At 41.8% G+C, this 14,169-nt stretch overlaps 1 long non-coding RNA gene across 1 annotated transcript in view; it reads left to right on the forward strand.

The window, feature by feature from the left end:
- LOC127583485 (uncharacterized) overlaps positions 1–13,096 on the forward strand; it is a 31,300-nt gene extending 18,204 nt beyond the window's left edge. Inside the window, exons 2-3 of the long non-coding RNA XR_007958261.1 lie at positions 8,071–8,210; positions 11,651–13,096. This is a non-coding gene — a long non-coding RNA (uncharacterized LOC127583485). The remainder of the gene's footprint in view (positions 1–8,070; positions 8,211–11,650) is intronic.
- Positions 13,097–14,169: the final 1,073 nt, after the last annotated feature.

Here is a 14,169-nt window from a genome sequence, read left to right on the forward strand (position 1 = left end):
ATTCCTCAAGAATGACCACCAGTTTCCAGTTGCCTGTCACTTTAATTCTCCATTTCACTCTCCTCTGACCTCTTTGTCTTTTGCGTTCTACACTGTTCCAGCAAAACCCAAAGTAAGTTCAAGGAACAATGCTTCACCTTCTAACTAGGCACAGTGCAGCCTTTGGGATTCAACAGTAAATGCAACTATTTCAGATAACCAACTTTTCCAATTTGTGTCAGAACTAACCAACTCTGATGTTGGGCATCCACCTATAACATTAACTCAGTTTTCATTTCTCTCTCTACAGATGTTGCCTGACCTATTGAGCATTTCCAGCATTTTCTGTTTTATTTTCTGGCAGGAGCTAGCTACAGAGGTCTCCTCCAGGAGTGAGAACCCCTGCACATTGGAGCAATGCAGGAAGAGACTTCATGATCTCAAGAGGAACACCACAGTGATCTGCACAGCATCCTATGCATCAGAAATGTGCAGATCATCACAGAAAATTTTAATGCAGAGGTCTGAATTCTTTAAGTGCAGTGCCACTCATTGGGAAGTACAGAGATAGCTGCTGCAGGTTATTAAAGTAATTGGTGCAAGGGTTCATTTATTCACCTATTACAATCAGGACAGATATGAACATTCAAACATATGAATTAGGAGAAGGAGTTGGCTGCTTGGTCCTTCTAGCTTGCTCTGTCTTTCAATAAAATAACAACCAATCTGATTATACCCTCAACTTCACAGTCCCATCTACCCATGGGAACCTTTCCTCCCCTTGCTTATCAAGAACCTGTCAATCTCTTCCTCAAAAATATACAAAGAATCTGTCCCACTGCCCTTTGAGGAAGAGGGTTCCAAATACTTGATTCTTTGAGAGAGACAAATTCAACTTATCTCTGCCTTAAATGGATGACCTCTTTGTGGTACACAGCAACCCTGGTTCGAGTTTCTCCCACAAGAAGAAACATCCTCTTTACACCCACCCATGATATTATGTGTTTCAATCAAGTTGCCACGCACTCTTTTAGGCCAGTGGATTCATAAAACAATCCACCCCATCCATTCGAGTAAACCTCCTCTGAACTGTTTCCAACACATTTACATCCTTCCTTAAATAAGGAGACCAATATTTTGCAGAGGGACTTGTGGGGAGTTTGTGAGCTGTCTGTCCTCTCCTGGCTTGAAATTGATTTAATGATTGGAGTGTGAGGGGACAGTCATTGGGGAAATTGTATTTTGCAGGATCCTAATGAATGACTCTGTCAAAGGAAATCCATACATCTCTTGCAGCCAGTGATGGTCCTATCCAGTCAGCTGGGAGATGAAGCTATGGATGCTGGCAGCCGCCTTCTTCCAGCTCTTTTTGCACTTGTTGTTGCTCAGACTCTGCCCTTGGGCTCCAGATCTCCTCGCTGCTCTTCCTCAGGCACTGACTGCTAGATACAATGCAGCGCACATGATACAGCACATGATACTGGCGACTGCATCTGGTACAGCAGGCAATGAAATCTCATCTTGAGGAGACAACTGTGACTACTATCCTGGTAGCTGTATGGCTCTCTTTGTGTCTGTGCTCAGCTGTTGTAGATGGAGAGCAGACTGGTACAAGGAGATTACTGCTGATCCATCCTGATGGGCAGTGCTGGCCACTGAATATGCCCAGTAATGTGAACACCTTTAGGATGGAGGTATCATGTGCTCTTTCCAGAGCACCATGAGGAAATTCTTCCCATGATCTGTGCAGTGAGAGAACAGAAACCTTCCGTTGGTTATTAATGAGAACCCTGATGGGCACATAATGAGTACAGTCAAAGGTTGCCAGTACTCATGAGAAGCCAACAATGCTGGCAAATCTGAGGTCCTACCTGCTCCTCACTGAAACTGATGGAGATCAAGTCATTTCTTCCCGAATACAGTGCCTGGTGACCACCGTGAGAGCAGTTTGGGAGACATAGCAGAGATGATAATGAGGAGCAGTACAGTGGTACAGCCAGTAGAACTACAGCATCACAACACCAGTGATCCAGGTTTAATTCTGACCTCTGGAGCTGTCTGTGTGGAGTTTGCATGTGCTCTCTCTCTCTCCCTTTCTCTCTCTTTCTTTCTAAGATCACTACAGCTGCTTTTAAGTATCCTTTGGGGACAAAGGTCATGGATCTTCACATATCTCCATGATGACAGGCTTGGAAAATCTGTGGATATGTTTTTCATCAGGGACGTCCACATAGGATGTCTCTGAAGACATACTGGGAGTTGGCTCTTGACTGATGGCATGTCTCTGCCTCCAGTCCTGTGATCCCATACACACCCTGCTTGACCTGTTGTTGCAATAATGGCACCTCTAGTAATGGAATGCAGTTATTGGTGTCACCACTAAGGCTCTCTTGGTTTAGTATCTCAGCAGCTAAATGCTCCAGTACCACTGTTAATTGTCAGAATCAGGTTTATTATCACTGACATGTGTTGTGAAATTTGTTGTTTTGTGGCAGCAGTACAGTGCAAGACCTAAAGACATAAAAATTACTATAAATTACAAAATAATAAATAGTGCAAAAAAAAGGAATAATGAGGTAGTGTTGATGGGTTCATGGACTGTTCAGAAGTCTGATGGGGAGGGGAAGAAGCTGTTCCTGAATCGTTGAGTGTGGATCTTTGCCTCCTACCCTGTGATCCCATTCACACCCTGCTTGACCTGCAATTGCCATAATAGCACCTCTAGTAACAGAATGCAGTTATTGGTGTCACCACTGAGACACTGGTGAGGGTCTTTAGTGATGGATGGTGTCTTCTTGAGGCACCGTCTCTTGAAGATGTCCTCGATGGTGGGGAGGGTTATGTCCGTGATGGAGCTGGCTGACTGAACACACTGACTGGACTTTGACAAAGGCACAAGAGTAATTTGTAATGAGTTTTCAAACTACCTAATCAGGCTTCTTAATGTCAGTAAATAACAATAAAAGCAATAAATAAGCACAATGTGTTCCCAGTTAATCCATGACTGTTCTATGACAGTTGGAGATTTTACCCAAATATTGGGAAGGGTGGAAATAATGATGTCATTAAGTGTGCAATTGACACCAGAAGTACTTCAGGCATTAACTTGAAAAGCGTTCAGAACTACACTGTTCAATTTTGCGAATGATGCAATTTCCCCTGGAAGTGATCGCTTGCATGACCTACCTTGCATTAAATCAATTTTTTTACTGATTTACTCATAAAAAGAGGGTGCTAATTGATCCAGCTTCTAATAAATTGAATTGATAACTAATTAAGATTGCCAGATCTAGTTGTATAGACTCCCAGGGATTTAGCACGTGATATCATTCTCATTACCTACTATAACTATAGTGTCAATTACTTAGGGCCAGAGAGGTTGCAAAGGAGTAACCAGTAAAATCTCACACCTCATGTTATACTTTCAGGGGGTTTTACATCTTGGACAGTTCATAAATATTTGACGTTCCTATTAGGTCACTGATTTCTCATTTTACGCTGGAGGAAGTTAATAAGCAACATGCTCTTTGGAGGGTGTGTCATTTATTCCTGCATTTAACGGGTTTTGCATTTAAACTTGCACTTGGTATCAGGGTTTAATGTCTGCAGATGCTGACAGTTTCATTTTCGTTACAACAGCAAAATTGGAGCCACAGTTAATTCAAAGTAATTAAACTGGATACACAATTTAAAAATATTAATCCAATGATTTTCCACCCAGTTTGATTGCTGGTATATCTGGGAGATTAAACCTTAATCCAGGGTAATCCTAGAGGATAGTGACTTGAAAACTAGTGGAGCTGCATTTTTGAATCCACATTATCAATGCTTGTGGCACACTCTGCAAGTTAAACAGTGTAGATCGGAGCTGCCAAATATCATAGCGTGATATGAGGAAAAACTCAGAAAGAAACTGTCATGCACAGAGCTGCTGAACACAAAACCATTGCAGCATGAGAACTTGACATTAATTGTGCAGTTTGGCTTTATGTGAGTGACAGGCAGGACAACAGCATCACAGTGACACCATCCCAATTAGCAAACTCTGCAGAAAACATTGATTGTAAATAGACCAGGAACAATTGTGGCTTCACCAACAGGTTTCAGCATTACATAAAGAATAAAACAACAGAACAAATGAAACAATTAAGTGGTCAAGTAGGTCATATAATGATTAAAATACAAAAATTAATAGGTTGCTTGGAGATAGGTCTACAGTCCCAGTTCACAACCACTGAGTTCTGGTCCATGAGCAACAGACAATCTGCTGGAGGAACTCAGCGATCGAGCAGCATCTGTGGGAGGAAAGGAATTGTTGATGTTTCAGGTCAAAATCCTCTGATCCTTGGTTGAGGGAGACGGAGAAGATAGAGATTGAGGTCTTTTCTTGTAGTGAGAGAAAATATTCCCACAAGTAATGTTGCAGAATTACCTTTCACAGGAGTGGTTGCAGAATATGGTGGGTCTACCAAAATTAATATTCCCCTATTTACCCCTGAAGTGAGCCTCAAACCCCATAACCTCCATAGCATGCCACCTGCTGACCTCCATCTCTACAGCACTTACTGCCCACCATCCAAATTTAGCTCCATTGCCATTAAACTTTTTATATGTGCTTCCATTGACTGCAGACTTAAATACACATCTTCGGAGGCTTCCCTTCTTGCACATTCCATAAACCCCAACACGTCGAAAACTCTGCTGCTTTTATCCTGTTCTGCACAAAATACAAGTGTCCCAGGATCCCAGAGCTTACAGTGCCTCAGATTTAAAATCCCCATATTTATCTTTAATCCCAAGGCATGACCTCGATTACTACAACCTCCTGCATCCCTAGATCTCTGAATTCTTCATTTCTCTCACTCATGGGGTTTCTTCATCTCACTCATTTCACTCCACCATTGAAGGAGAATCTCTAGCCAGTAGGATAGTATTATCTGAAATTCTCTCCTTCAAGCTACTTAACCCTTTAAAACCTGGCTCAAAATACCGTCGCGTTTGTTCAATGCCCTAAACTCATTATTCCTGACTCAGCATCTGTTTTCTTCAAGCTTTTCTGTGAAGGGTGTTTGGATTTGTGTGGGCTGTAACCCTATTTTCTTCAGACTAGTAAGGAGGGTTAACAAGGAACCAAGGAGAAATCAATGCCCAGCTTGAGGTTCTAACTGCTGATATCAACCTGAGATGTTGGGGATAATTTTAATCAGGCCATAGTTGGCGGGAGAGGCTGGTGGAGTGATATCAGGTTTGAAGCAATGTAGAACCTACAATGAAAGTGGAGGGTTCCCTTTAACTTCAGTGGGTCTGGGGTTGGTTCAGTAATTCACTCATGTAGTGTAGATTCATAATAGCAATGGGCAACTGTGTCTTTGAACATATCATGAATTTGACATAATACCTGCTGGATGGGATTCTCAATGCTCGGGCAAGCCAACAGCTAAATAGGGATGGGCCAATGCAGCCAGTAAGTGCTAATTCAGTGCTGATGGTGGTCCAAGAGAATAAAAGTTCTTTTCAATCCATGCCAGCTCACTCAAATAACATTATTGCGTTCCTTCCATGTCCTGCCATTGGCTAACCTACCCATCCCTCCGTGAAAAACACTAAGATGCTGGAGGAACTCAGCAGGCCAGGCAGCATCCGTGGAGAAAAGTAGGTGGTCAACGTTTCGGGTCAGGACCCTTCCTCAGGACTGCAGATAAGAAAAAGGGAAGCCCAATATATAGGAGGGAAAAGCAGAGCAGTGATAGGTGGACAAAAGAGGGGAGGCGGGGTGGGCACAAGGTGGTGATAGGTAGATGCAGGTAAGAGATAGTGATAGGCAGGTGTGGGGGAGGAGGGGAGAGCAGATCCACCGGGGGATGGATCAAAGGGAAGGAGAGAAAGGAAAAAATAGGGGTAGAAAGAAGAGAGATAGGCTAGGAAAGTGAAGAAGAGAAGAAACATGGTGGGGGGGTTGTTGTGGGGAAGGGGGGGTGGGGATGACTTAAAGTGGGAGAATTCAATGTTCATGCCGTTAGGCTGCAAGGTTCCAAGATGGAAAATGAGGTGCTGTTCCTCCAGGTTGCACTTGAAATCCCTCCATGTTGTCCCAATCCCCCATAATCTCTACTTCTGCTGCAATCTCCCTTGTTGTGAAATTGCTTCCTGCAATACCTTATCCTGATGTGATCCTTAAGCCCCAAGGCCTCTTCTCCTGCTGCATTCTCTCTTGCCTCGCTATTTCTCCCCCAGTATTTCCTTGCTTTACCCTGTTTCTCTCTCCTTCCTAACTTTACTTTCTCTTTTTCCTTTCCTCAGTGCTCTGTCATCTCCCACTGCTATCGACTTTGGTCTGTCTGTAGAACACTGAACAAATGATCAAACACCTTATTGCTAGGTATTTGAGGAAAGTTATGATGCTTAATGGAACACTAAAAACTGCTCTGGGGATTACTTGCTAACTCTAGTACAGTACTTATGGCACAATTTACCTCAGAAACCATGGACAACTGAAGGAGAAGTAGAGACTTTAGAATCATTTATTGGGTAATATCTGTCAAGTTAACACAAAATTATTCCTGTTGAAAGTCAGAGACAGGCTGAGCTATAACTTCAAAGTTAAGCTGATACCGGAGTGCTTTGAAATATATAAATTAAACATAATAACTTTTTGAAATTAACGGCATAATTTGTAACTGAGGAAGATAGCACTTAACTGGCCGGAAACATCTTGGCCACAAAATTGAGTTCTGCACAGATTACAGAGTTACTCACTGACCCTGTATAAACGGCGTGGAGCAGAAGATGGATCGATGAGCAGAGTAACAAGACATGTATTTCTAGAGGCTTGCACAGCAGTTTATCTTGTCAATTGAACTTTGTGAATAAATGTTGAGTAACAGTGAGAATTTTGGGATGTTGCAGGAAAAAGAGGAACAGGAAGGATGAAATATACAAACCCATTTTAAAAGGGAACAGTGAAGACCATTCCAGCAGCAATTTTAATAAAGAAAAAGGACTTTGCCAATAGATATTGCAGTTGATTAATCAGATATCTAACTTGTGGAAGATTCATCCAGGAGGCCAAATTTGAAATATGCACAAAATCATATTCAGCAATATATTTCTCCTGTCTGAGAATCTGATCTTGCAAAGTAATTTATTATGTTCCCTAATGGCCCTTGATCCCTTTAATCTCTGGGACTGGGATTCCACCTTACTGTGCAGAATTATCCACCCACCACTCATCCAGACAGCCGTCAATCTGGCAGCCTGCAGGTCCACAATAGATTAAAATCTTACTGAGGTCCTGCTGTTACAATCGATAGGGCATCCACACTGCCAGCAGCTCCAGGCCACTAACAAACAGCCTGCTCACCATCCCACCACCTCTCTGCAGATACTATCCAATCTGACCGTTCTGATTTCAGGTTCTAACCATCTGAAGTATATCGCTTTTGTATCAGAATTATGTAATTTGCTTTTACAAAACCACACAATTTCCAGCAAAGCTGCTTTAAGTGGTTTAATTAACATTAGCGACACTGACTTATTCACTCTGTCTGTCAGTAATCTGCTTAAATAAAAGTCATTCTGCTCTAACTTATTCACTGTAAATCTTTAGAAGTTAAATATTAAGAGAATGAGCGTGTGTTGATTTTCCGACGCAGGCAAGTCAATTAATTGAGGGATGAACATTGGCCAAATCACTAAAGATAACGGCCTGGTCTTCAAATTGTGCCTTGGAAATTTTATGGTCTAAGAGATGACACCTCTGGCAACGCAGCTTTCCCTTGCTGTGGCACAGCTGTGTGGGTTAGGAGGTAGACTTGAATACAAATATTACTTCTGACATGCAAACGAATGGAAATAAAAAAAAAGCCGCAGATGCTGTAAACCTGAAACATAAACAGGAAATGCTGGAAACACTCAGCAGATCAGGCAGCATCTGTGGAAAGGGAAACAGAGTTAATCCAGAAGATGATTTTGCACACATTTAAGATTTGATTTCCTAGATGAATCTTCCATAAATCAGAAAGATTCTTTGTCAGAAAGATCATTGTCAGTGTCTTCGACCTGAAACGTTGACTCTTGTTTCTCTTTCCACAGATGCTGCTGGCCTGCTGAGCGTTTCCAGTATTCTCTGGTTTTGTTATCATGCTCTTCCTTGTGGAAGCTCTCAGTGTGCACAACTACTGCATTTACAATACAAAGGAGTGAAAGAATCCTTCTTCATCACATTGGGCTATGTGAGTGTATGTGTTTGAGATTTGGTATATGTGTTGGTGTGTCTGTGTTTGGGTACGTATTTACATCTATCTTCGGTCTATGTGCATGTGTGTTTGAGTGTTTGCCAGCCTTTAGGCATCTGTGTGAAGGGCTGTCTGAGTATTTGCATGTGTATGTATATATAGTGTGGGTTTCTATGTTCAATTTTTCCCCTTTGTATTGGGTTCATGTATACATAGTTAACTCTAAATGTTTAAGTCCAAATATGTTTGTGTATAGCTGTGTCTGTCTGTATAAGTTTCCACACATATATTTATTTGCGTTTAAGTCTCAGTGTCTGTTTTTCTATGTATTTGTCTTATACTGGTGAGGGGACTTAATTGCTCAAACTGTGTGAAGCTTTTATCTGGATTATGTAACAGCTATGCTGTTTAGTGACATTTGGCACAAAGCTCTCAAAGGCCTTCATCACCAGTCAGACAACAAATTTATAGCCCACACAGCTATTAAACTTCACACCTTGTTATCTTTCACTAAATTGATCCCTGAAGGGTTCAGAATTACTGCAAAGAGACTTTTAATCAAAAATCATTAGCTGAAGATGTTCAGGTGTCAGTCTGAGCACAGCAGCAACAAAATACTAATCTCCATGGCCTTTAAAGAGCCCTAAGTACCTTGCCTCTTGTATGCCTAATTCTGTTTTCCTCATATTCTCCCTTGGCAGTCAAATTTCATCATCTCTGAATAGTGGGACATTCTCACTGTCAATTCAGGAGGGGAGATTTACCTAAAGCCTTTTAAAATCTTGAAGGCATTTGATAGAATACATAAGGACAAAACATTTTTTTTGGATAGAAGGTGAGTTATTATTAGACAAGGACTAAGATAAAAGAATCAGAGGGGTGGTGAGGAGACTTTTTTATCGATACAGTAACACCTTGATAATCTCCCATCTGACTATTTGGAAATTCTGGCGATTTGGCATCTGGCTGCCATGGAATGCTTGCTGAGTTCCCTTTTTCATTCACCAAAGCCCCTTTTCGGTGCATCCTTTCCACCCACCAGGGCCCAGTTCCCACACTCTCTTTCTATCCTACTGGGGATCCAGTTCCCGCACTCCTTTTCCACTCACTAGGCCCCTGGTTCCCACGTTTCCTTTCCACTTGCAAGAGCCCCAGTTCCCCATTGGCCAGGTCTTCCCCACGTTCCAAACTCTAGGAGAGGGCCTCGGGTTTGGAACATGGGGAAGACCTCGCCAACGTCCAATGCCTAGGCTTTCACATGGATGCTGGACAATAGTGTCAAAGGGGTTGTTGAAATCTGCCTGTGCAATCACAATAAGCAGAGCCATGCTGGGATAAATAGTGAATTATTAAAATTGTTGCATCTGGCAAGAAAAAGTTCCTCAAACATCTTTTCGTCAGAAATTAGGTGATCTCTTTAATTCAGAGCTGAGACCTTTGGGAGCTTGCAGTGTAGCGACAGATGTGATAGCCTCAGCATTACATCTGTCACTGTAACTGTTAAGGGGAAAAACTAGAGCCAGCTGAATCAATGGTTTGCAAGTATCACATTGAAAAATCAGCATAAAATACTAAGGGAGGCAGGCATTTTCGTCCTAGATTCTGCCACCAGAGAAAGCAGTTCCTTTGCATGTAGTCTAACAATCTCTTTCTAAATCTGATATGTTTCAATGAGACCACCGTTCATTCTTCTAAACTCCAGTTTAAACCAGCTTTAGCTGATCTCAAATTACAGAATGATCCCCTCAGCCAAGAAAGCCTTTGATGCTGCTGTCAGCAAGTTGTTCATTGTACCTGTACCTCACTGTACTTGTGCATATGACAATAAACTTGACTTGACTTGAAAGATATATTTTTCTTTAGTTCTGGAGATACATGATGCCCAGAGTATTGTAGATATAGTTTAGTAAGATGTCCTTACTGTTTCACTGTTTTTCTAAACTCCAACACGGGTTAAAACTTCAAAGTACCATTGTCTGCTCCAGTGTCAGGACTTTCAAACTATCTGCTTCAATCTGTTGTCTTCTTTTTCAAATTATAAGGTTTTTAAATTCAGATGTAATCTTACTGATATTTTGTGATTCACAGTATCCTTGTGTCTGCTTTTTAGTCTTGATAAGGTCCTTTAGTTTAGGCTTTGTCACTTTATTTGGCTCTGCTGAAAGCATATTTATTGCTCTGTCTGTTCGTTAATCCTCATCTTGTTCTTTCTTCCTGAGTATCTCTGTTGAATTAATTTATTCCTTCAGAATGATGGCTTCCAAATCTTGCCAACCCCTGGACTAATCTGCATCCGAAGTAAACACAAACAAAAAAATACAATGAAATGGATGGGGGAGGAATTTGGAAGTGCAAATTTAATCTTCTTTGTAACACATCTTCAGACAAAGTATTGATATTGCAAAGATTCTTTCAAAATGAATTTAATTATTCAGTAATTCTTGGATCATCTGGTCTTCAGAATTGTTATCAAGTCAAACGGGGGGCGGATGGAGAAGGCATCTGCTGAAGAGTTGATGGACAACCTTTCAGCTTGTCACTGATATGGGTGGAGCCAGCTTTTAAGAAGCTATTGATCACTTGCAGTGTTCCTGAATCCCTGAAGGGAATTAATCATTCCATCAGATCTGTATTCCTCACACATCCGGTGAACGTGTCATGGTCTGTAATCAGGTGCAGTTCTTGACTCCTACACAGACTTTTCACAGTTCTCTACAATATAATTCAATTACATTTGTATTTTTATTGAACAATTCCTTATCTGTGAATTAATACACCATGTCCTTATCTGAAGCAGCAAATTGTGCACTGCCTGATTCCTCTAACGTTTGATATTATTGGCCTGGGGAGAAATTGCTTTATCAGAATACGTGCAGACAGGTCCCAGACATGGCATTTTTCATTCAAAATGGGAACATCTACATGACAAGCATTGAGCAGTTTGCTGTCTAAACCCTAGTGTCTTTTTAATGACTGGTTGCAATTAAATCACATTCTGAGTTGCATTCTTAAACAGAGTAAACCACAATTGGGAAATCAGATCCCAGAATTCAAAAACAAATTTGGCAGGTGGCTGCTTGACGCTTCCCCTGCTGACTTGCTGTTTCAATTATTTGATTCTTCAGGAACAGGCTGCCTGTTTTTAGATTGGGCAACTGTGGATGTTTGACTGCTGTCATTTATCACTCGTGACCCTGTGGAGTGAGAGTCAGTGGGCTGTTCTGCTTTGGGACATGATCTACCACTGGCTGTGCAAGATAGTCCATTTCAGGAATTTAGATCCTTTGAAGTTAAAGGAAGTAAATTTCAGAAGTGGAGTAGCAAGTGACTGAGGTTTGTTCTCAGATATTTTCTTGAGTTCAGTGTCATTGGTAAATCTATAAGTAGACATAGCAGGCTCTATGATTCAGATGTACCTTAACCTATCTGCTCTGTAGGTGGACAGAGAACAGTAAACTTTGTTCTGGAGACACAAGAGTCTGCAGATGCTGGAATCTGGAGCAACACACAATCTGTCAGAGGAACTCAGCGAGTCGAGCAGCATCTGTGGGGGAAAGGAACTGTCGACGTTTCAGGTGGAAACCTTCATCAGAACTCTATACTGGCTACTGGAATATATTAGGGTCACCACATAATTCTTCACTCTTTGCCAAACTGACTGAAGTTGCACGTTTACACTTGTCAGCTCTGGCTCATTCGGTTGAACACTTGCCTCTGAGCCAGAAGCTTGTGCATTCAAATCTCACATAAACATATGGTCTACGCTAGCACTTCAGTGTAGTGCTGAGGGCGTGCGGCATTGTTGGAAGTGCTGCCATTCCTATGAGATATTTAACTGAGGCTCCATCATTACTGTCTGAAGAGTATAAAAAGCCACTGTCTGATTATTTCAAACAAGGGCAGGAGAGTTTCCTTTAGCATCATGTCCATTATTTAATTCCTCAATCAACTTCACTAAAACAAATTGCTTGGTCACTGTCAAGTTGCTATTTGTGAGACCACGCTATGCACAATTTAGGTGTTGTACATTTTTACACTTTAGATGCACTTCATTAGCTTCAAAGTGCATGAGGTGAAGCTGTGAAGGGGGGGCTACGAAAATGCAAATTTTTCTTTTTTCTGATGAAATATTGTCATTTTATTTAATGTCAACAAAAGAGCTGGTCATTGACTTCAGGAAAGGGGGCGGTGTACATGCATCTGTCTACGTCAACGGTGCTGAGGTCGAGGGGGTTGAGAGCTTCAAGTTCCTGGGAGTGAGCATCACCAATCGCCTGTCCTGGTCAAATCATGTAGATGCCATGGCCAAGAAAGCTCACCAGTGCCTCTACTTCCTTAGGAGGCTAAAGAAATTTGGTATGTCCCCTTTGACTCTCACCAACTTTTATCAATGCACCATAGAAAGCATCCTATCTGGATGTATCACAGCTTGGTACGGCAACTGCTCTGTCCAGGACTACAAGAAGCTGCAGGGAGTTGTGGACACAGCCCAGTGCGTCACGGAAACCAGCCTCCCCTCCTTGGACTTTGTCTTTACCTCTTGCTGCCTTGGTGAAGCAGCCAACATAATCAAAGACCCCACCCACCTGGGTCATTCTCTCTTCTCTCCTCTTCCATCAGGTAGAAGATACAGGAGCCTGAGGGCATGTACCACCAGACTTAAGGACAGCTTCTATCCCACTGTGATAAGACTATTGAATGGTTCCCTTATACAATGAGATGGACTCTGACCTCACGATCTACCTTGTGTGAGCTTGCACCTTATTGCACTGCACTTTCTCTGTAGCTGTGACACTTTACTCTGTACTGTTATTGTTTTTACCTGCACTACGTCAATGCACTCTGTACTAACTCAATGTAACTGCACTGTGTAATGAATTGACCTGTACGATCGGTATGCAAGACAAGTTTTTCACTGTGCCTCGGTACAAGTGACAATAATAAACCAATACCAATACCAATACCAAAGTATCCTTAAGCTGTATGATAGAGTGAAATGAGCTTTGTAATACTCATTTTGAAATGTAAAGCAATAAAAATGCCACTTCATTTTAGCAGTTACTGCATGGAAGTACACTGTTCCCTCAATCTTTCTTTGATTTTAAGCTTATCTTGGAAACTGATGGGATTTTTCTTTGTAGATATAGATCTGCTGCATTGACACCAGTGGGGCCTTTTAACCATGGGCTTGAGTGAGGAGCCACCTATGGCTTTCCTGCAGGGTTATCCTCTTGAGAAGGGAAACCCAAAGAGGTGAATGCTGTTATCTGTGCAATCCTGCAGGGACAGGAGCAAGTGTAGTGTTCTGCCTGGTTGCAAACCCCTCACCCACTCTGCCCCTTCCACCTACATCATGCACCTCTTGTTGTTTGTCATTTCATTCTTGCATTCTGGCCAGATGCTAGCGCCAAGCAGATGGCATTAGGTCCTTGCCACCTGTTCTCACTTTGTTAAACTCAGGGTTGAAGATTTTCAACTATAATGAACCCAATTTAATGCCACAATGAATTGATTATATATTCGCTGCAAACCAAGCACCAGGGCACAATGATTCCAATTATAAACCCTCTCAAACCCCATTGCAAATGCTGTATAACCTCACTACAATCCCAAAATAAACCCTTTTCTCACTTTGTAGCACACACAAACATTCGGAAATTATCTCAGCTCTTCCTGCCGGCTGGTGAAGCCTTTTAGTGGTTGCCTGTTACAAAATAGCACCTAATTGCAGACTGTCTCTCAGGCAGACAATCTTTCCAGAATTACAATCCAACTTCAATTGAAATGTTTCAGAAGCCAAAGGCAGTCAACAGATGCACTTAGAATTGCACGAGACCAAGCAGTTGTTATATTGATTGAATTGTCTGCCTTATGACAATAGCAAACATTTTTGTGTAATGTGTCTGGATTGCTTAACTACTTGCTGTGTGTGTTTGCCCACACAAATACCATGTCC

This window comes from Pristis pectinata, chromosome 26 (assembly GCF_009764475.1).
Source record: "Pristis pectinata isolate sPriPec2 chromosome 26, sPriPec2.1.pri, whole genome shotgun sequence".
Lineage (NCBI taxonomy): Eukaryota > Metazoa > Chordata > Chondrichthyes > Rhinopristiformes > Pristidae > Pristis > Pristis pectinata.